Source organism: Triticum aestivum, chromosome 2B (genome assembly GCF_018294505.1).
Source record: "Triticum aestivum cultivar Chinese Spring chromosome 2B, IWGSC CS RefSeq v2.1, whole genome shotgun sequence".
Classification (NCBI taxonomy): Eukaryota; Viridiplantae; Streptophyta; class Magnoliopsida; order Poales; family Poaceae; genus Triticum; species Triticum aestivum.
In genome coordinates, this window is record NC_057798.1 from 288,101,982 (window position 1) to 288,123,760 (window position 21,779).

Sequence of the window (21,779 nt, forward strand, 5' to 3'; positions counted from 1 at the left end):
TACTTATGTACCTAGAAATGATTTTTGGAAAAATAAAGAGCAAACTACGAGGCAGCTACAGTTCAAATTTGACCCGCTTCCAGCTGAATTGACGGGAATTTTTCTTTTTCACCAGAGGTGGATCAAAACTTTTGACACCCAACCATTTTGTCAATTGTGCATTAAATATGGCCTAGTATTTTATAAATTGATTAGGTCCAATTTTGCACACATATATGGTAGGTCCTTCACAAAAAAAATTCATTTCGCGCACTCGGAAAATTGAAAATGAATTTTCCTTGCAAAGAAAATGAAAACTCCCTTAGGCAACATTGTTTGGAATTCCAGGATGCACCCTTGTGCACAATATGAGATCATTTGAACAAACTATGCCATGAATGTGGCCATAAGATTGATCATTTGGCTTGAAAGCCATCAATCTTCGCACTTGATAGCTCATTTCTGAGAACCCTTTTTTAAAATAATTACCGTATTACAAGTTTATTATTTTTCCTGGAAACTTGGTCACATATAATGACACAATGCGAAGGTTTTCCAATTTTTTGTTATTTTTTGAATTTTTTATGCCCGTTTCAAAATGCAGTCAAAACGGCGGGCTTGACCGTTCCTATCTAGTGGTTGAATCTTGGAAACAATTTGATGTTTATCTTATTAAATAAATACTTATGTACCTAGAAATAATTTTTGGAAAAAAATAAATAGCAAACTATGAGGCAGCTACAGTTCAAATTTGACCCGCTTCCTGCTGAATCGGCGGAAATTTGTATTTTTCACCAGAGGTGGATCAAGGCTTTTGACACCAAACCATTGTGTTAATTGTGCATTAAACATGGAATAGTATTTTATAAAATTGATTTGGTCCATTTTTGCAACAATTATTTGGTAGTTCCTTCACAAAAAAACCTCATTTCGGGCACTCAAAAAACTGAAAATGAATTTTCCGTGCAAAGAAAATGAAAACTCTCTTAGGCAACATTGTTTGGAATTCCAAGATGTACCCTTGTGCACAATATGAGATCATTAGAACAAACTATGCCATGAATGTGTCCATAAAATTGATCATTTGGCTTGAAAGCCATGAATCTTCACGCATGATAGCTCGTTTCTAAGAACACTTTTTAAAAATAATTGCCGTATTACAAGTTTATTATTTTTCCTGGAAACTTGGTCACATATGATGACACAATGTGAAGGTTTTCCAATTTTTTGATATTTTTTGAATTTTTTATACCCGTTTCAAAATGCGGTCAAAATGGCGGGCTTGACTGTTCCTAGCTAGTTGTTAAATCATGGAAACCTTTTGATGTTTCTTTGATTAAATAGATAGTTATGTACCTAGAAATTATTTTTGGAAAAAATAAAGAGCAAACTATGAGGCAACTATAGTTCCAATTTGACCCGCTTTGTGCTGAATCGGCAGAAATGTTTCTTTTTCACCAGTTGTGGATCAAGGCTTTTGACACCTAACCATTGTGTCAATTGTGCATTAAACATGGCCTAGTATTTTATAAAAATGATTTGGTCCATTTTTACAAAATTTATTCGGTAGTTACTTGATAAAAAAACCTCATTTCGGGCACTCGGAAAATGGAAAATGAATTTTCCGTGCAAAGAAAATGAAAACTCCCTTAGGAAACATTGTTTGGAATTCCAAGATGCACCCTTGTGAAAAATATGATATCATTTGAACAAACTATGCCATGAATGTGGCCATAAAATTGATCATTTGGCTTGAAAGCCATGAATCTTCACGCATGATAGCTCGTTTCTAAGAACACTTTTTAGAAATAATTGCCGTATTACAAGTTTATTATTTTTCCTGGAAACTTGGTCACATATGATGACACAATGTGAAGGTTTTCCAATTTTTTGATTTTTTTGAATTTTTTATACCCGTTTCAAAATGCGGTCAAAATGGCGGGCTTGACCGTTCCTAGCTAGTTGTTAAATCATGGAAACCTTTTGATGTTTCTCTGATTAAATAGATAGTTATGTACCTAGAAATGATTTTTGGAAAAAATAAAGAGCAAACTATCAGGCAGCTATAGTTCAAATTTGACCCTCTTTCTACTGAATTGGCAGAAATTTATCTTTTTCACCAGTGGTGGATCAAGGCTTTTGACACCTAACCATTGTGTTAATTGTGCATTAAACATGTCCTAGTATTTTATAAAAATGATTTGGTCCATTTTTACAAAATTTATCTGGTAGTTACTTCACAAAAAAACCTCATTTCGGGCACTCGAAAAATGGAAAATGAATTTTCCGTGAAAACAAAATGAAAACTCCCTTAGGCAACATTGTTTGGAATTCCAAGATGTACCCTTGTGCACAATATGATATCATTTGAACAAACTATGCCATGAATGTGGCCATAAGATTGATCATTTGGCTTGAAAGTCATGAATCTTCGCACATGATAGCTCGTTTCTAACAACACTTTTTAAAAATAATTGCCGCATTACAAGTTTATTATTTTTCCTGGAAACTTGGTCATATATGATAACACAATGCGAAGGTTTTCCATTTTTTTGATTTTTTTTAATTTTTTATACCCGTTTCAAAATGCGGTCAAAACGGCGGGCTTGACCGTTCCTAGCTAGTAGTTGAATCATGGAGACCTTTTGATGTTTCTCTGATTAAATAGATAGTTATGTACCTAGAAATGATTTTTGGAAAAAATAAAGAGCAAACTATGAGGCAGCTATAGTTCAAATTTGACCCGCTTTCTGCTGAATTGGCAGAAATTTGTCTTTTTCACCAGAGGTAGATCAAGGCTTTTGACATCCAACCATTGTGTCAATTGTGCATTAAACATGGCCTAGTATTTTATAAAAATGATTTGGTCCATTTTTAAAAAATTTATTTGGTAGTTACTTCATGAAAAAACCTCATTTTGGGTACTCGTAAAATGAAAAATGAATTTTCCATGAAAAGAAAATGAAAACTTGTTCACATTTCGGGCACTCATTTCCGACGACACATTTTTAAAGATATTTATCTTATTCCATGTTGTTATTTTTTCTGAAAACTTGTTCACATTTTGGTGACACAATGAGAAGGTTTTCCATTTTCTTTAGAATTTCTCAGATCATAAAGTACCTTAAATGTTTTTAACACATTATTTTAAGTCAACTACGACCAATTTAGATGGTCATAACATTGTACTGCATTCTGATAGGTCCATGGACATATCACGCAGATCGTGCATCCAACACCGTCGGATGTTCGGCGATCCAACGGCTGTCCTCGACCCATTCACACCAACCCCGAAACCCTAGCTATGTCCTCCGGGTCAATTTCCATCCACCCCCCCCCCGCCTCCTTTCTTTCCCTTACTCCCCGATCCCCTCCCTTCCTCACCCGCGCAAACCCTAGCTCCTCTCGATCCCGTCCCCTTCCTCCCCGCCAGCTCCACCGATCCTCCCCTTGATCTCGTCGGAGCGGGCGGAGATTGGGCCGCGGCGATTCCCCAGCCAGCCACAACGCCATGCCCAAATCAAGCCTCCCCCCTCCTCCGCCGCACCCATCCCCATCCCCACTCCAATCGCGTCGCCCGCCCCCATCGACCGCTCCTCCGCCCCACCGAGTCACCGCACACTGGTGAGTGAGCTTGTTTCTCATATCACCCAAAGCCGCGGATGGCCCTAATTAATTCCCCCCAATTCGGTCCCCTCGCAGACCGCGGCACCGTCGCCATGGACGGGATGTGTGGTGGCCGTCCCCCTAGCGACCAACTCCTGCAGATGGAGACGGCCTGCGGCGCCCTCATGCGCGAGCTCCAGGTGCGCCCGCGGTCTGCCAGTGACCAGGACGACGCCGACGGCCTCCACAGTTGCTCGTTCTCCACATTCGCGCTCCATGGATGTCCTCTTCTGGTCCTGGCAACAGTAGTGCTATTACCTCAACTATCCTTGGTGCAATTGCTGAATCTGGTACAAATGGCTACCAGGTAGCTGCTGATGTTCCCTTGCTCTACTAGTGCTATGTTTTCCACCCAACACGAAGGTATGTGTTGCACTGTCGCTTATCAGCAGCCTTTTCCTTGTGCAGCGCTCTACCGACGGCAGGAAAGAGGAACCAAGGCCCCCTCAGATACTACCAGGCTTGGGCAATAATGATAATGTGAAGCCTGACGTGTCATCGATGGTACCATTTAGATTTAGGGCCTTATAACAGACAAACATTTATATCTTTGAGATGCTTTGCTTTGCTTTCTTTTCCATGTAATTGTTGATAGGGTTTTTATATATGGTTTAATTTCAGCCTGAAGCCACCACCGGCGATGGTTCATTTTACTCTAGTCTTTTGAGTGGAACCAACGGTTTGGGCAGCGGTTTGCTACCAAACAGCTTGGATGCATTGCCCAAGTTGTCGGTTTTGTAAGGCTGGGAAGTTTTATATGCAAAGACCTGAAGTAGTTATAGATCCTGTAAATATAGATCATCATGTTGCTTTAGTCGGAATTGATTACTTTTGGCTTACTGAAGCCGATTGTGTAGATAGATAATCAGCCAACGACACATGTTAGTCGCATAAACTTCTTTTTTCTTACTGGTCGCCACTTGCGATTTTTGAAATTGTCCATAATCTGCTTTGGTTACTCACCATTTTCTCTGCGTCCTGTGTTACTATCCGCCGAATGAGATATGCTCGATATATGTCCAGATTGAGATATGAGAACCCCATTTTGGGTGGTTAGCTGCCCACATGATCGACTAAAAGTCCGTGGGTGTTCTAATGCTCTAGTTTCTGACCAACCGAGTTTCTTTTTGGTTATTCATCATGGTTTCACTTCATGACCAATCAAGTTGTTTTTAGCAAAAACCATGGTCAGTTAAGTCAGGACGACGCCGACGGCCTCCACAGTTGCTCCTTCTCCACAGGAGTCTCCGACCCCGACACCATGGAAGGTCCCCTATATTCGCGCTCCATATCCTCTCTCTGATCATTTCCAGAAGGGACATCATTTGTGCTAGCGAGTTGCTGCATGAGAACAAATCATGTCCTACACTTCCTCCTAGTCTCCAAGGCTTCATAGGACTGCTTGCTGCTCAGGCCACTTATGGCCAAGGGGAGAACATCGAGTTCATGCTCCAAGAGCTTAAGAATGAAGTCTTATATTAAGTTACTAACCCTGACTGTAAGACTAAATGCATGTGGGGACCCATGATTAATGTTGGGACACCCATTACTTACATGGGACTAGATTATGCATTTCATATGGGCATGTTCAATTAATTAGATGTAAGTATGTAACAGGAATCCTATGTGTGAGCTAGGTTTCTTTGCTTTGCTTTTCCTTTGAATAGTACGTATATCTTAATTAGTACAGTAGCTTGTGGGCTAAGGGAGAAGTACGGTGAACGTGGCAACCCTATAGGTGGCTGGCCTTTTGGTGAGCACCTGACATAATAATAGAGTGTTGCCTAAGCTAATTACCTGGGCCATTGCAATTGATTGAGTGTCATTGCAGTTGCATATTCTAGTTGAGATGGTGACTTAACTAGACCACATCAGCATGCTTGTTACTAGGGAAGCCATGATCCTGTCACTAACACTGTCCATTACTCCGTCTATCTACAACCAAGAAACTACATAGCAGTTTACTAAACTGAAAAATTCTTAGACCGTTCGATAATTCAGCAAATTCAGATCCAACAGAAGAAGTTCAGTTGTCAATGTTGTGCGTCATGTTCTTGCTAAATGCAAGGGATTGTGTTGTCTAGTCATCTGCAGGTACGGGCTTGTGGGGCTATCAATTGGGTTTATTTTTTAATTAGATTGACTTATTGTACATCCCAGTTTCTTTATTGCTGGGTTATTTGGTGAAAAGAACTGATTTTCTGTGCACACGTCATGGCACTGGCAGAGTGTTGCCAATAAGTAGATGATGTATCCATCACTTTGACATCTTTCTATACTTTAGAACTACCACTTATCATGTTGCTTATTTCTGATGCTTTCTAAGTTGGTATTATATTTCAGCATTACTTGATTCCCTTTTCAAATTGTTGTTGCCATGTGGTTGTCCTTCCCATTAGTTCATGTGAAATTTGGATTTTAAGATTATGGCTTAATATGTTGTCTCATGCTGTTGATTTCACTTATGCAGAATCTATTGAATTGAAAGCGGGTCAAGAAGCGCCCCATCAACCAGAACAACCATGTCGCCACGCGCCTCTCCGGTGGCGAGGAGGCACAGCAGCACCTCCTCCTCGGCGGCGGCGTAGCCGGCACCCTCTCCTCTGAGGAGGAGGGCGACATCGTGTCGCTCAAGAACTACATGAACGGACAGTACTTCAGGGAGATCGGCGTCGGCACGCCGCCCCAGAAGTTCACCTTCATCTCGATGCGTCCTCCTCCTCGGTGGTGCTGACGCCTTTTTTGTTTTTAGGATTAAGAGGGTTTGGTTGTCTGTGAGACTGACACAGGGGATTGACGTTGTTTTTGGTGCTTTGTTGGTGCATATTGCGTGCTATCTCACTCACGCTACAAGGCTGGGGCGTCCAGCACATGCAAGAAGAATGGCTCACCACCATGCTAGTGATTGTACTTTACAGTAGTTGACATGCTCTATTCCTGTCTGTTTTGCTTGCTGTCAAAGATGGTGTGTATTGTACACACCCCTCTATGATTTATGCACTTCACATGCATTTTCCCCATCACCCACAAACTGTAACATGCTAGTTGTATGTGCTGCAGCAATTCTTGCATTTTATTTCAAATCGTTCTCTACTTTGTGTGTGCACATGTTAATGATGGATTGGCTGGTCAGAGATGCTACAACAACATATTCCTGAGATTCTCTTTGAGGAATACGAAATTGAGGTTTTTAAGACTGACTGCTAGCCTGTCTAATGTTTGTTTTCTTATATACACTTGCTCCTTCCAGTAGGCATTGCAAGTGATGTGTTCAAGTGTAGTCCTTTGGTCACATTTTCTAACCAGTACCATATGATTGTAGCATACTACTAGTTTTAGTCATTTAACATCTTAATTTACCTAGAATTATGAAGTAGTTGCACTTGGTAGATGGGCTGAGCAAATGATGATTCATATGATTATTCTGATACATTTTATGTTTGAAAATCGAGCTTTTTAAACCTGATACTCAGCCCATCGCAAATCAGTCATCTGCTACTCTTGCTGTGATGTAGTTTCTTATGACGATTTGAAAGTAAACAGAGTGTAACTATATTATCCTGTTTTGGTAAAATAGGTACCAACACCTGGGATCGGTTTGAGATGCGGGTGCACAAGAGGGCGTTCGACCTTGTCAACCAGAAGGTACCCGCCTCCCTCTTTGCTTGATCCCATTTCCCCCCCTAGTTGCTGTGTATGTGTCGTATCGGGTCCTGCTCGTCGGTGATCTGATGATGGTGTGCTGAACATTTAGACCGCTGAGGCTTTCTGGTTGTTGATGATCTAAAATCGAGCTTTTTAAAACTGATGCCTAGCATGTCATCAACGTAGCGCTTTGTTCTTGTGTCTAGAGATGTAGTTCTATTAGTGTGGTACTGTATAATGTAGAGGAGTTACATATGCATCGTTTGCCAGCTGAGCATATGATGTTAGCTTCACATTTTTATCTGTTGAACTGTCCCAGATTATGTCAATTTGTTACTGTTTTTACTGTCCTGTGCTGTGCAACTCATTCTCTTTTTGCTCACTGTTTTTACTGTCTTGTGCTGCTCTTACTGTATGTAGAACCTGTTGCTGAACTGAAGATGCTATTTGCTTCACATTTTTGTTTGTTGAATCATCCCAGATTATTTGAATTTAATATGAACCTAAGAGTTAAATAAATTGTATGGACGGCATTAACATAGGTGCTCTATACCTGCTCTGCTCCTATTCAGAGGCATCTTGTAATCTTTTTTGTATAATCTCCTATCGTAAGCGAAAAAGCTTCAGGCATTGAGCCATTGTATTGTGATCTTTAAATACATTTTTTGTTCTATCCCTTGCATAGCTAATTTGCCTTTTGTTGTGAGATGGCAACTGATATATCCACCTTTTGCTATGAGATGACAACTGATTTATCCACCTTTTGTTGTGAGCAACTAATTTTCTTTTTACGAGCTGCTTTATTTGCTTGCATGAGCTTGGTTGCCCCGAACTTCAGTGTTTTATTTGTTTGCTTCTCAGTCTCTCTCCCTCCCTGCAGGTGCCACCGGATGCAAGGGTGGAGCCTATGCCTCCTTGCCGAAGCTTCTCGCTCTACACTAGTTTATGGTGTTGCGGATGTCGTTAAGATGGCGTTCTACACTAGCTTCTTATGTTGCATGTGAATGGGGGTGAGTAGATAGAACTGGAGTGTTCTTATAGGAAGGCAAGTTGTTGCATCTATAGCACATGAGATGTGCTAATACGAGTTGGAACAATGTGATGTAGTAGTAAGTTAAGGCAAATTGTGTAGATGTATTCTTGTGTAATTAAATGTTGTATTCTCTGTGTACATGCTGCTTTAAATGACATGAAGATTATAAAAATTGTGTACATGCTACTTCATATGGAAAATAGTACTGGGCTTGAATTGGCCATGGCCCAAACAAAGTTGGACTGGAGCTATTTATTTAATGGAAAAAACACGCTAGAGAAGGGCGAAAGTAATAAGAAATTGAATATTAAAAGGCCACGACCTATAATATAAAAAGGCCCAATTGTGAATATAAAAAGGCTGCGATGTTGGGCTTGGCCCATGAAGCTATTATAAGTTGACCGAAAAATACACTAAATTGGCTGAATTAATGGGCTCGGCCCATATAAACACCCAATTGGACCGGGCCGATTCTAATGTTTGACCTTTTCAATTGGTCGTAATTTTGCCACGTCAGATTGCCACGTCGGATCCGATGTGGCCTGGGCAGACAGCCAGTGACCAAAACAAAAGGTCATGGGTTCAACGACCTTCTGTTTTGGTCGTAAACGTCTACAACCTTCTCACAGAGAAGGTCGTTAATTTCAGTTTACGACCGCCAGCTTTTGACCTTCTATTTTTGGTCACAAAAAGGTCGCAAACAAAAAACCATGACATTTCAGTGACCAATAGTGCTGGTCACAAGTTGACATATTTCTTGTAGTGTATCTTCATAGTCCTACAGTCTAGCCAAAGTATATAGTCCGACTGTCCGAGGACCCCTTAATCTAGGACTCCCTCAGCCGTGAGAAGAAGCTTCGCCACAAGCGCCAAGGAGACGTTGTCCCCTTAAGAAATGCGCCCGCGCCCCCTGGGGCCGCCGCTGGGGTCGCTGTGTACTTGCGAGGACGGCCATGGCCCCTCTTGGATGGTGGCTAATCTGGTCCTTCTTTGGGAGCTTTCCCCTTCTTCATAGCTGAGAATATCCTCGTCAGCACCATGGATGCCACGGCAAGAAGGAGATGGAGAAGAGACGAGCAGCGAAGATGAAGAAGGAGATGAGCGAGGGGGCTCTGCCCCTTCCCTCATTTATAGACATAGGGAGGCTAACCGCCGACCTCCACGACCACGTGCAATGATGACCCTCTGCATGCAGCATCAACTCGTCAAGTCGAACAGATTTCAAGGTAGCATGGGGAATAGGAGGTACCCACGTCCCATCTATCGCCACGCATCGTCCAAGGCTGCAGACGGTTAGGGCCCACGGTGCTCCACACTTGACCTTTGGCTTCGCCCAGAAGCCAAGTCCGAGCACGCCTTGGGCCCGGGGGCTACTGTGGGCATTCTGGATACTGGGCTACCCAGACCTACCTTCCTACGCCCCACCGCGTGGCTCCATCAACGGTCTGGTACGGCCCAGCTTCAGCATCAACAACTCAAGACCCTCGCGAGGGGCCAAGCCTCGCGAGGCGGATGGCGCCAAGACCTCCAAGGGGATCAGACTCCTAAGGCTGGCTCCAGAGGAGCAGAGATCTCTATGCAAGGTGCAGCTCACGAGGCTCAGCTGACATGAGCCATGATGACCAAGGCCAAGCGGGTGCCAGCGGGCGCAGTGTACCAGTTTCCTCTTTGGTGCAAAGGAGGCAAACAGCAGGCGCGGAGTCACAAGGAATCAACCAAAGGTTTCCATTCTGGTGCAACAAGACCAAGACCGCCAGGACGACAGGACGAAGGTCATCGCCGAGCCCACCGCAGCATCACGACCAGAGGTTTTTGCAGGCGAAGACCACTTTAGCCAGAATAGGATGTACTTGTTGTCTCCCTTCAAATTTGGCCATTGTGGGATCCCTTCCTGCCAACATTTGGGAAGAGGACCAAGGCCACTAGAAATAGGACCTAGCCACCACCATAGAAGGGGATGGATCTGGGATCCATAGAATCCGTTCCACCCTCACCATCCCACCAGCTCACCTGAGCTCAAGAACACCTCACCTCCTGAGGTTGTTCAACCACTATACTAGTTCTTACTCAGCTCCTTGAGGCAAATCCACCACAAAGCAGGAGTAGGGTTTTACACCGCAAGGTGGCTCAAACCTGGGTAAATTATTGTGTCGTTCTTTCCTTTCGAGCTCAACGCCCTAGGCTGTGAGGTTTCGCAAGTAGCAGGCTAGGTAGGTTGAGATCTCTGCATGCACCCCAGAGTTCGAACCTCTCAAGGGTTTGCGGAACCTGAAATCCGATAGATATGTTGACCCAATGACATATATGTACCCTTTTTATACTCCTGCTAGTGGTTACCGGTATGAAAAGGTTGTTCGACTATCCTTCTTTCTGATTTTTGAATACATGGCATTTTCTGGCTTGCTTTCGGGGTAGTATGCTTCAAATTTCACTCATAATAGAACCAAAACTTGTGTATGAACCATACCTTTTGACTCGAGCTGTACGGTTGTTCATGCACCCAATTTGTCTTTCGGTTAATTTCATCATTATTGTTGTGAAGGGTGCACACTGATGTACACTTGCTGCAGATAATCGAGTCAGAATATCATTTGTAATCAGACCAGACATTCCCACTACAATGTAGTTAGGTGATAATTACTTAATGTTTAGTTGAGCTTCCAAATATTTGAACTCATTTCTGATTCTTCGGGTTCGGTGTCGGTTGATGAGAAACTATAATAAGGGGAAAATAAGGTAACACTGGGGGGCCCAAAGAAAGAAGCAAAAGAAATGACTAAAACAAAAGCACACAAAAGCATACAAATAATATCACATATTAATGCTACTCACAACAATAGTATGCATGCATACTTAAGCACATCATTCTCGGGGGAACTCCGGTACTGCGATCTACCATGTTGTGGTGGTGTGCACGAAAGTGAATCCATGTGTGGAAGGAGTTGGTGTAAACAAAGCTACACCAAGCGTTGAATGAACACCGGTTACTTTAGGATGGTCTTAGGGGTGAGGACGAACTTGGTGATCATGTAGCGAGAAATCATCAAGCGGACGGATGGAAATCATACACGTCCAAATAATGGGTGACAGGTTAGGATAGCAGCGAAAAGCAAGTGAAAGGATCGAGAAGGGGTGTCTAAGGGGGTGATTAGACCCCCAACAAAGCAAAAGTACCCGTTTTTATGATTTTCAAGTTCAGGTTGAAGATTAGCACAATTTTAAACATTCCCAACACAATTCAAGCAAGCATGGCAAGAGTATAAGCAGCGGAAAGAGTAAATCATATTCGTTGCAAGAAAGTAAAGGTATGGGATTGGAGTGTGCAAACGCAATGAAGACATGGAGATTTTGGCGTGGTTCCGGTAGGTGGTGCTATCGTACGTCCAGGTTGGTGGAGACTTCAACCCACAAAGGGTAATGGTTGCATGAGTCTACGGAGGGCTCCACCCATGAAGGGTCCACGAAGAAGCAACCTTGTTTGTCCCACCATGGCCATTGCCCACGAAGGACTTGCCTCTCTTGGGTAGATCTTCACAAAGTAGGCGATCTCCTTGCCCTTACAAACTCCTTGATTCAACTCCACAATCTAGACAGAGGCTCCCAAGTGACACCTAACCAATCTAGGAGACACCACTCTCGAAAAGGTAATACATGGTGTGCTGATGATGAACTCCTTGCTCTTGTGCTTCAAATGATAGCCTCCCCAACACTCAACTCTCTCACACCGATTTTTCTATGGTGGCAAGATGATTTGAGTGGAGAGCAACTTGGGGAAGGCTAGAGATCAAGATTCTTGTGGTTGGATTGGAATGTCTTGGTCTCAACACATGAGTAGGTGGTTCTCTCTCAGAAAATGAGTAGAGGAAGTGTAGGCACATTCTGATGGCTCTCCCCCAAATGGAGAAGGGGGTGGAGGGGTATATATAGCCTCCACACAAAATCCAACCATTACACATGTCGGCGTCCTGGACTTGGGGGTATCCAGTCCTGCCTGCCTGCAGCCCACCACATGGCTCCATCGACGGCCTGTTACAGCCCAGCTTCAACACCAACACAGCAAGACCATCACGAGGCGGGCAACGCCATGACCTCCGAAGGAGTTGGCCTCCTCGGGAGGGCTCCTGAGGGGCGGAGAGTTCTATGCAGCTACATCATGAGGTTCAACTGACGTGAGCCATGACGGCCGAGGCCAGACGGGTGCCAGGTAGGCACAGAGCGCCGGTTTCCTCTTCGGTTCAAGGGCGGCAAGCCACAGGCGCGGAGTCCGGAGGAATCAGCCAAAGGTTTCCATTCCGGTGCAACGAGACCAAGACCGCCAGGACGGCAAGACGGAGGTCATCACCGAGCCCACCACAGCGTCACGACCAGAGGCTTTTCGCAGGCGAAGACTACTTTTGTTAGGATAGACTGTACTACTTGTCCCCTTTCAAATACCGCCGTTGTGGAATCCCTTCCCGCTCATATTTGGGAGGAGGACCAAGGAACTATATAGGACCTAGCCACCACCATAGATGGGGACCGAAAACCAGAACAAGTAGAGCACCACATCAGCTCAAGTACAACTCACCTCCTGAGGCTTGTTCATCCTTTGTAACTAGTTCATCCATAGCCCCTCGAGGCAATCCACCACACCACACTAGAGTAGGGTGTTACACCACAACGGTGGCCCGAACTAGTATAAATCTCTGTGTCATTGTGTCTCTGTGAGCTCTTCGCGCTAGGCTAGGGAGGATCGCGAGTAGGCAGGCTGGGCAGGTTGAGATCTCCACGCGCCCCAGGGTTCGAACCTCTCACGGGTTGCCGGACCCCGAAATCCAACATTTTCCGTGGCAGGTAGGGGTGCATCAGGTCCTCTCTTCCGTCGTTGGAGGCGTCTCTGCTCCAACATCTCCATGGCCGACACGCGCAGGGCTCATGCCGATCGTCGGGCTGCGGTCGCCGCCCGTGTCACTCAGACGGCTCCGGCGGGTGATGGTTGCGCCTGCTGTGCTCCTTCTCCGGTGGCCAACACTGCCACGGCCCCCCCGGCCACGAGCAGCAAGCTTCATCACTACACCCGTCGGTGCGCTGCGACAGCCGCACCGCTACTCGGTCCCTGGCCCTAGCAGCTTCGTCATCCCATGCGCGCCGCAGCCAGGTGGATGTGTAGGCCGCCCTACTCACGGAGCGGGAGCTCCTTCGCTACCATCCCATGGGTGATCTCTATGAGGAGTGGCTCGAATGCATCGCCAAGCTCATCAGCGTCGAGCATGGGGGCTCCGACGGGCCGGCTCGCTCGCTGCCTCAGCAACCACCTGCAGCGGGTGACGTCACGCACGGGGCTCCTCCTCCGCCTCCGGCCTGGGGTTCCATCATCGAGCCAAGGCGTATGGCTCCACGACATGACCCGCAGCGCCCGGCGCCGGCTCGAGATGACGTGAACTGCCAGGTGGTGCAACATCCCCAAGGAGAAGCGCGTATGCTTCCAGCGTCACAGCACCAGGCTCGCGAGCCGCCATAGGAGGTGGCGGTGCGTGTGCATCAAGACTATGTTCCACCCCCTCGATTACCTCCGATGGCCATGCAGGATGCCGCATGTTCACTGCAGAGCTCCGCAACATCGTTTGGCCGAGCAAGTTCAGGCCTGACCTGCCTCCACGCTACGACGGCACCGCAGACCCCGCCGAGTTCCTACAGCTCTAAGAGCTGAGCATCGAGGCGCCAAACGGCGACGAGAAGATCATGGCAAACTGGTTTCCGATGGCCCTCAAGTATGGTGTGCATTCTTGGCTCCTGAACCTGACCGCGGGTTCGGTTTCTACCTGGGAGGAGATGCGCGACTGCTTCATCGCCAACTTCTAGGGCACTCGCGACCATCCGCCGGCCGTGGGCGACCTGCGCCGCGTCAAGAAGCAACCTGGGGAGACCCTGCATAAATACATCCAGCGCTTCAACAACGTCCGCCTCAAGATTTCCAAGGTGTCGGACGAGGCCATCATCTCTGGTGTTCATTGATGGCGTCCGTGATGTCAAGATGAAGGAAGAGCTCACCATCCACGAGGACCTCTGCACTGCTCTAGAGATGTTCAACATGGCGAACAAGTGTGCGAGGGATGAGGAGGGACGCCTCTCCCTCCTCGAGCTCCCTTATGTTGATCCAGAAGACAATAAGACCAAGACCAAGGACACAAAGCATAAGAGGCCAGCCGTGCTTGCGGCCGAGCCAGAGACCAAGCACGGCTGCGACCACTGCAAGTCATCCAAGGGCAAGCGGCCGTTCTGCGCCTTCCACAACGTCTACAGCCACAACACCAGCGACTGCCAGGAGCTCTGGGCTCTCCGTGATGGGCGCCTCGGTGGACGCCCCGAGCGCAACGATCGGGGCTACGGTCGCGGAGGTGGCCGAGGCGGAAGCCGCTGGGACGGACATGACTGTTGTCAGGAGTGGCGTAACCAGCCTCATGAGGACCGCCAGCAGGACCAACCTCGCAAGGGCAACTGGAGGGAGCAACCTCGTGAGGACCGCCCCCAGGGCAACGCAGCCTTGCCTCCTTTGCTTGCACCGCCAAGAAGGAACGAAGATCACCACCAGGACAAGGGGGGTGGAGGCTCCAGGAGCCGCGAGCCATCACCTGCATCTTAGGCGGCTCACAAGCCCCAGCTTCCCACGGTGTCTTCAAGTAGTTTGCACGCGAGGTCAATGCAGCACCCCCCAAGCTTGAGGCAACTCGCCCCCTCAAGTAGTCCAAGTGCGCCATCACCTTTGACTCCTTAGACCACCTCAAGTGCGTAGCCACCGCTGGCGCGCTCCCCATACTCTGCTCCCCCATCATCAGCAACGTAACCGTCACCAAGACTCTCACTGATGGCGGGGCAGGGCTCAATGTACTATCCGTCCAGACGTTCGGCAGACTCCAGGTGCCATACTACCAGCTGCACCCCACCAAGCCATTCTTAGGAGTGACCGACGGATAGACACACCCGATCGGGCAAGTGCACCTTCATGTCACCTTCGGTGAGCGCAACAACTATGGCACCAAGCTCATCGACTTCAACGTCGCCGACATCCGCCTGCCCTACAATGCCATCCTAGGGTATCCAGCACTGGCCAAGTTCATGGCGGCCACGCACCACGGCTACAACATCCTCAGGATGCCAGGAAGCGGCGGCATCATCACGGTCGCCTGTCAGGAGAAGGATGCGGTGTGCTCCCTCGAGCGCGCCTTCCAGGTTGCAGCAGTTGAAAACCCTGAAGATGAAGACGGCGCCATCCCTCCTGAGGTCGCCCCCAAGACGAAGAAGCTGCAGCTGGGCTAGGGATCTCGTGAGGAAGCATCACCCAAGGATGCAGCACTGAGCCTCGCGTCTCCGGACGCGGCGCCTTCACCTATCGCATAGGAAGGCGCGCCCGGTGCCCCCCTCAGTCTGGGCTCGGGGGCTCTCCTCTGGAGGGCCTCAGACCTATCCCATGTCACGATAGTGGCGCTCGAGCACCATGTGGAGGCGCTCTTCAGAGCACGCTTCCCAAGAGAAGGAAGCTGGCGTGAGGCACCAGGCGTTTAGGAGTTCATCAGCGAGGAAATTGAGGAGATTTAGGAAGGAAGGGTTCTGCAGGCGATCGTCGCCTGCCACGAGGTGGAGCTCGCTGTCCTATCGAGGGTAAGGAGTTCTGCGTCTGCATCGACATCCCTGGGCTCAACAGGGCCACGTCTCGGTAGCTCATGTGGCCGTCTCATGTCAACCGATGCGAGGGACCGCTGCACAGCTATGTCTGCATGCCTTTTGGCCTGGCGGGCGCGACTGAGGCGTTCCAGTACTGCATGAGGAACGTTCAGGCGGCCTACGAAGCCAGGCACTAGGCGATCCTGTCGGAGATGGAGGAGCACCTTCAGGAGCCTCCCGGTCCATCCGAGCTCCCGAGGCCCGGCACCGGAGCAGCTCATGAGGAACGGCTTTAGCAGCACGCATTTTTTGGCTACTTCAACAACTCTTCAGCAATGGTACCAGGTGACATCTCCCTAGTTCATTCAGTTTGGGGGTGCCCCTCGGGCTACATCATCCCCAGGCCGTGTGGGTCTGTCCCTACGGTGTGTATCCCCTTTTGCACTTTATCAAAGCCAGTTACAATCCTTTGCAAACTAATTTCGAATTACCAACTGCCTAACTGGCGTTTCATTTCTAAGAACGTCTCATGCCCTTGCAAGCCCTCCCATGACCACCTCATGATTAAGGACTGGCACGGCATCTGTGCTCGGGTCCGTCCCTGCAGCGTCGCTAAACCCAAGCAGCTGAGCTCTGGCTCACGCACTGGTCCCGTGTGTGTCCCCTCCCATGGCTCTTGGTGCCTTGTTCTCGCATGAGCTTATCATGATGGGTAAGCAAGGGCGCGCGACCTGGTGCCCTCGTGGCCACGGGAACCGCGCGCTGGTTGTTTTTATTTAGGATCTTTGCATGAGAAGACTGGGCACAACGTCTGTGATCGGGTCCATCCCTGCAGCATCGATAAATCCAGCGACTGTGCTCTGTCTGGCGGGCCAGCCCCATTCACGTCACCTCCTAGGGTCGTTGGTGTCTGGCCTTCTCATGCAATAACCTCAGGAAACTCATTCGATGCAGGCTGCCTAACCATCTCACAGGACCAACTCAAGCATCCCAAACCAAGACCAGGCGCAACCCGCCTTGAGGTAGGGCCTTGTGAGTCCCGCGCTGGCTCACGGGTGCCCACATACACCTCCTCCAGCCCTGCCGTGCAAGCCACGTGCCAGGGCGGGGTTGCACATGCCCCGGGGGCCCTCCTCAGAGGGAGCCCCCTCCCACGCACCAGCGGAAGCACCATGCTCTGTGTTGGCCATCAACACTGTCGAGGAGCGGCTATGCCCGTGCAAGAGCGGAATCGCTATGCACCGCGCTGGTGATAAACAACTGGGGGTGGCCTCATGGCCGCATTAACCTCAGGGAGCCTCCGGGCTCAGTTACTAGCCTCACCGCCCTGCTCTCCCTCAGGAAGGTAGCACGAGGGGGCTGGGAATGGGGGCTACGCTCAGGTCATGCCTCGAGTACCCCACCTCACCAGGCCTCACGGGCCTGGTCTTCGCGCACCCCTCCCAAGCGAGAGCTCGACGAGGGAAAGGTAGGATGGTCTGTTCGTACACCAAGGGGGGCTCCTGAGCATCGCGGCTTAGGAGCCTAACTGGTCATGTAGCCCCTCACCTCTTGGGCTCGTCCTAGTGATCGGCACGACCCAACGACGACTGAGGTATGCCCGGGGCCGGGCCCTGCCGACGCAGAACGCCAAGACCTAGTTGTCACCCTGTTCTTTCAAGCCGTTCGTACATCAAGGGGGACTCCTGGGCATCGCAGTTCAGGAGCCTAACTGGTCACGTAGCCCCTCACCTCTTGGGCTCGTCCTGGTGATTCGGCCGACCCAACGACGGCTGAGGTATGCGCGGGGTCGGGCCCTGCAAACGCAGAGCACCAAGGCTTGCCCTGCATCTTTTCCTAAGCCATTCGCACGTCAAGGAGGACTCCTGAGCATCGCGACTTAGGATCCTAACTGGTCGTGTAGCCCCTCACCTTTTGGGCTCGTCCCGGTGATCTGGACGACCCAACGACGGCTGAGGTATGCGTGGGGCCGGGCTCTGCCGACGCAGAACAATAAAGCAAACAGAAAAGCTGAAGGAGCATAATCTAGTTATTGCAAAACACATTGTTCCAAGCAAATAGTTTTAAACGCCTCCCCGAGGCTTGTTGCATGGTGTAGGATAAAAAGGCGAAAGCAGAATCTCCGGGCCACCTCTTCAGACTTGGGCATCGCCACCGCTCGCCAGCCGAACCTCATCGCCAGGCGCGTCTCTTGTCCCACCGGCTTCGCTTGGAGGGCCAACCACCATGTACTTGTTCAGCATGGCGTCCTCGGAGTTCTTTACGGCGGTAGCAGCAGCATCCCGGGAGTCGGTGTTCACTGGAGCAAGGAAGGAGGAGAGGTTGAAGCTGGCATCCTGGAGATAAAGATGGCTGAAGACACACGTCAGAGCGGAGGAAGAAAGTGACCGTGCCTCGCCTTCCACCAGGGATGTAAACCTGTCGACAACATCTTCGAGCACCGCCATGACTTCAGGAAGCAAAGCAGCGGGGCTTTCCCTCGTGGTTGTCACCACCGCCCTTCCTGAGGGACCATCTCCAAAGAGCGCCTTCTGGGCCTTTTGGAAGCGTGCGTCGAGGGAGGAGAGGGTGTCATGTTCCATGGCGGCCGCCTTCTTGGCCTCGGCCTCCTCCGCATGTGCTGCCTCCGCCTCCTCCCTCAGCTTCAATAGGCGATTGCGCTCCCCACCCTGCTCTAAGGCCATCTTCTTCACCTCGGTGTCCCGACTGGTGATGGCAGCCTCCTGGGCTTTCAGCTTCTCCTCATGCTCCTGGAGTTGGCTGGCCTGGGTGGCCTGCTGGTCCTGGAGGGCCTTCAGATCAGCCTCCGCCACATGGCACCAGTTCTCAGCTTTTATGGCCTCCTTCCGCGCCAGGTCACGCGCCGTGGCGGCCACCCCAAGCGCTTTCTGGGCCTCCTCCGAAGAGTCCCAGGCCGCATGAACAAACGTGTTAGGCCTGAGCCAACAAGAGATCAACCCCAGGCGTCCTCGCGCCGAATGATAATCTGGGCCCTACAGCTCACCCTGGAGGAGGTCCAGCGTCGCCCTTGCCTCTTCCAGGGTCCCGGAGGGAGCAGGAACACCATGACTCGGCCACGCGTTGGGCAAAGGAGGATCCGCCCTTGGCGCCAAGGCAGAAGAAACCTCAGCCTCATGAAGGGCCAGGGGCTCCGGAGACTAGTTGTACTCAGCAGCTACGGCAAAGCTGGGCGCCAAAGGAGTCGGGCCTGCCGAGGGCACCAGCACCTCCTGAGAACGGGCATCCATGTCCTCCAGAGTTGGCATCGCCCTGGAACTACAGGGGTTGCAGCACTCTTCTTCACCAGAGCCGCGGGGGCCACTCCATCGCTTGTAGCCACGGCAACCTCTGTGCCCTCCTTCTGCTTCTTTGGTGGCTGCTGCCTAACGACAAGAGAAAATGCTCAGCGCCACTTCAAGAACTGACAAGCAAGGACAAGGGAGAAACTTACTGATCAACGAAGGCATAGTGCCTCTTCATGCTCAGCAACGGGCGCTGAGGTGGAGCAGGAGAGCTTGCGGTTAGCGCCGTCCGGGATGGTGTCGGCGAAGGCGGGCTGGTGCCCCGAGAAATCATCGCGGACCTGCTCTTCTTCACAACTGGTCGCTGGTGCTTCTTCAAGGAGACCACTGCAGACCTCGTGGTGACCCCTGGAGGGCACGACACCTCCACCACCGGGGGCTCGCCGTCATCATCATCGTCCGGCAGGTCACGCAGGACCTCCCCTTGATCCGGGGCAGTGGATTCATCCACGACATCATCCTCGATGGCCTCGGAGGATTGGCCGTCAGAGGAGAGGAGCACCAAGGTAGTAGGCGGCAAGGAAGACCCCAGCCGCACAAACCTGAGATCATCGAAGACAGGCATGGCCGTGACGACCTCCTCGGCGTCGTCACGGTCGTACAGCGGGAGCCAGCCCTCCGGAGGATCGCTTGGGTCCCTTCCCGTCAGGTAGGTCAGCACCTTGTTCAGCTCCTCCTCAGGAAGGGGGTACCGGTGCAAGCGGATCTTGTCATCGTCGCCACCAAGCTTCCACAAAGGACGGGGGCGGGCTTGAAGCAGCACAACACGCTGCTTCAGGAACTCCCTGATGAGCATGGCCCCCATCAGCTTCGCGTCCTTCAACTCCTTGTCCATCGTCCTCACGAACGCGTCAGGGCAGGGTCGGTGATCTTCTTAGACTTCCACCACTTGTTGGAGACGGGGAATGTGGTCGGCAGCTTCAGCAAGCTCTGGGAGCTCTTGGCATCCATCAGCACCCACCACTTCATGATGTCCTCCACCTTCTTCCCGGAGCGGGAGATTGCGTTGCCGCCCCGCGCCGCAACGAAACCGATGCACCCGACCGGGTTGTCGCCGGTCTTGCAAAGATAGAAGAAATGGCGGAACAGGGCAACGGAGGGCAGCACCCCCATGAACGCCTCACAGTAGAAGGCGGAGAGGGACAGAAGGAGGATGGAGTTGGCATGGATGTGAAGCACATGGAGACCATAGTGGTGAAGGATGGCGAAGAAGAAAGGAGAAAACAGAGGTACCAGCCCAGAGTAGACGTTGTGCATGAAGAAGGGGAAGAAGTTGCTGCCCACGGGCTCCGGGACAGTGGTGGCGACCCGGAGCGTGGTCTCCCCCCACTCATTTTTGTCGCTCACCATCAGGAGGAGCGTTGTATGGGTCTTCTCCCCTATCACGCAGGGCGCCATTAGCCCTGGCTCGTATAGGCGGCGCCGACAGCCGAAGAGGAACCGTGGCCTTTTCGGCAGCCATCAGGCAGGAGATTTGGTGGAGAATTGGTGGATCTAAAGAGCTCTGCTGTTGCGGGGAGAAGGGGATCTGGAGCAAGACGAAGAAGGAGCAATGAAGGCCTGCTGGCAGGCGGCACCCCCTTTTTGTCAGAATAGAGCGGTTGCCAAGGCAGCAAATCAATCGTCAAGGCCGCAGGTGGTTAGGGCTCGCGGTGCTCCGCACTTGCCCTTTGGCTTCGCCTAGAAGCCAAGTACGAGCGCACCTTGGGCCCGGGGGCTACTGTGGGCGTCCTGGACTTGGGGGTATCCAGTCCTGCCTGCCTGCAGCCCACCACATGGCTCCATCAATGGCCTAGTATGGACCAGCTTTAACACCAACATAGCAAGACCCTCGCGAGGGGCCAAGCCTCGTGAGGCGAGCAACACCAAGACCCCTAAAGGAGTTGGACTCCTCATGAGGGCTCCTGAGCGGCGGAGAGTTCTATGGAGCTACTTCATGAGGTTCAGCTGGCGTGAGCCATGACGCCGAGGCCAGGCGGGTACTAGGCGGGCACAGAGCGTGGGTTTCCTCTTCAGTGCAAGGGACGCAAGCCACATGCGCGGAGTCCCAAGGAATCGGCCAAAGGTTTCAATTCCGGTGGAACGAGACCAAGACCGCCAGGACGGTAAAATGGAGGTCATCACCGAGCCAACCGCAGCGTCACGACCAGATGATTTTCGGAGGTGAAGACTACTTTTGTTAGGATAGACTGTACTACTTGTCCCCTTTTAAATCCCTCCATTGTGGAATCCCTTCCCGCTCATATTTGGAAGGAGGACCAAGGCACTATATATAGGACTTAGCCACCACCATAGAAGGGGACCGAAAACTAGAACAAGTAGAGCACCACACCAGCTCAAGAACACCTCACCTCCTGAGGCTTGTTCATCCTTTGTAATGAGTTCATCCATACCTCCTCGAGGCAATCCACCACACCACACTAGATTAGGGTATTACACCACAATGGTGGCCTGAACTAGTATAAATCTCTGTGTCTTTGTGTCTCTGTGAGCTCTTTGCGCTAGGCTAGGGA

The 21,779-nt window shown here is 50.1% G+C and overlaps 1 non-coding gene across 1 annotated transcript; it reads left to right on the plus strand.

The window, feature by feature from the left end:
* Window positions 1-7,042: 7,042 nt before the first annotated feature.
* On the plus strand, window positions 7,043-7,117 carry LOC123047743 (small nucleolar RNA SNORD36). The gene has a single exon (XR_006423110.1). It is a non-coding gene; the product is annotated as a small nucleolar RNA SNORD36 (small nucleolar RNA).
* The last annotated feature ends 14,662 nt before the right edge of the window (window positions 7,118-21,779 follow it).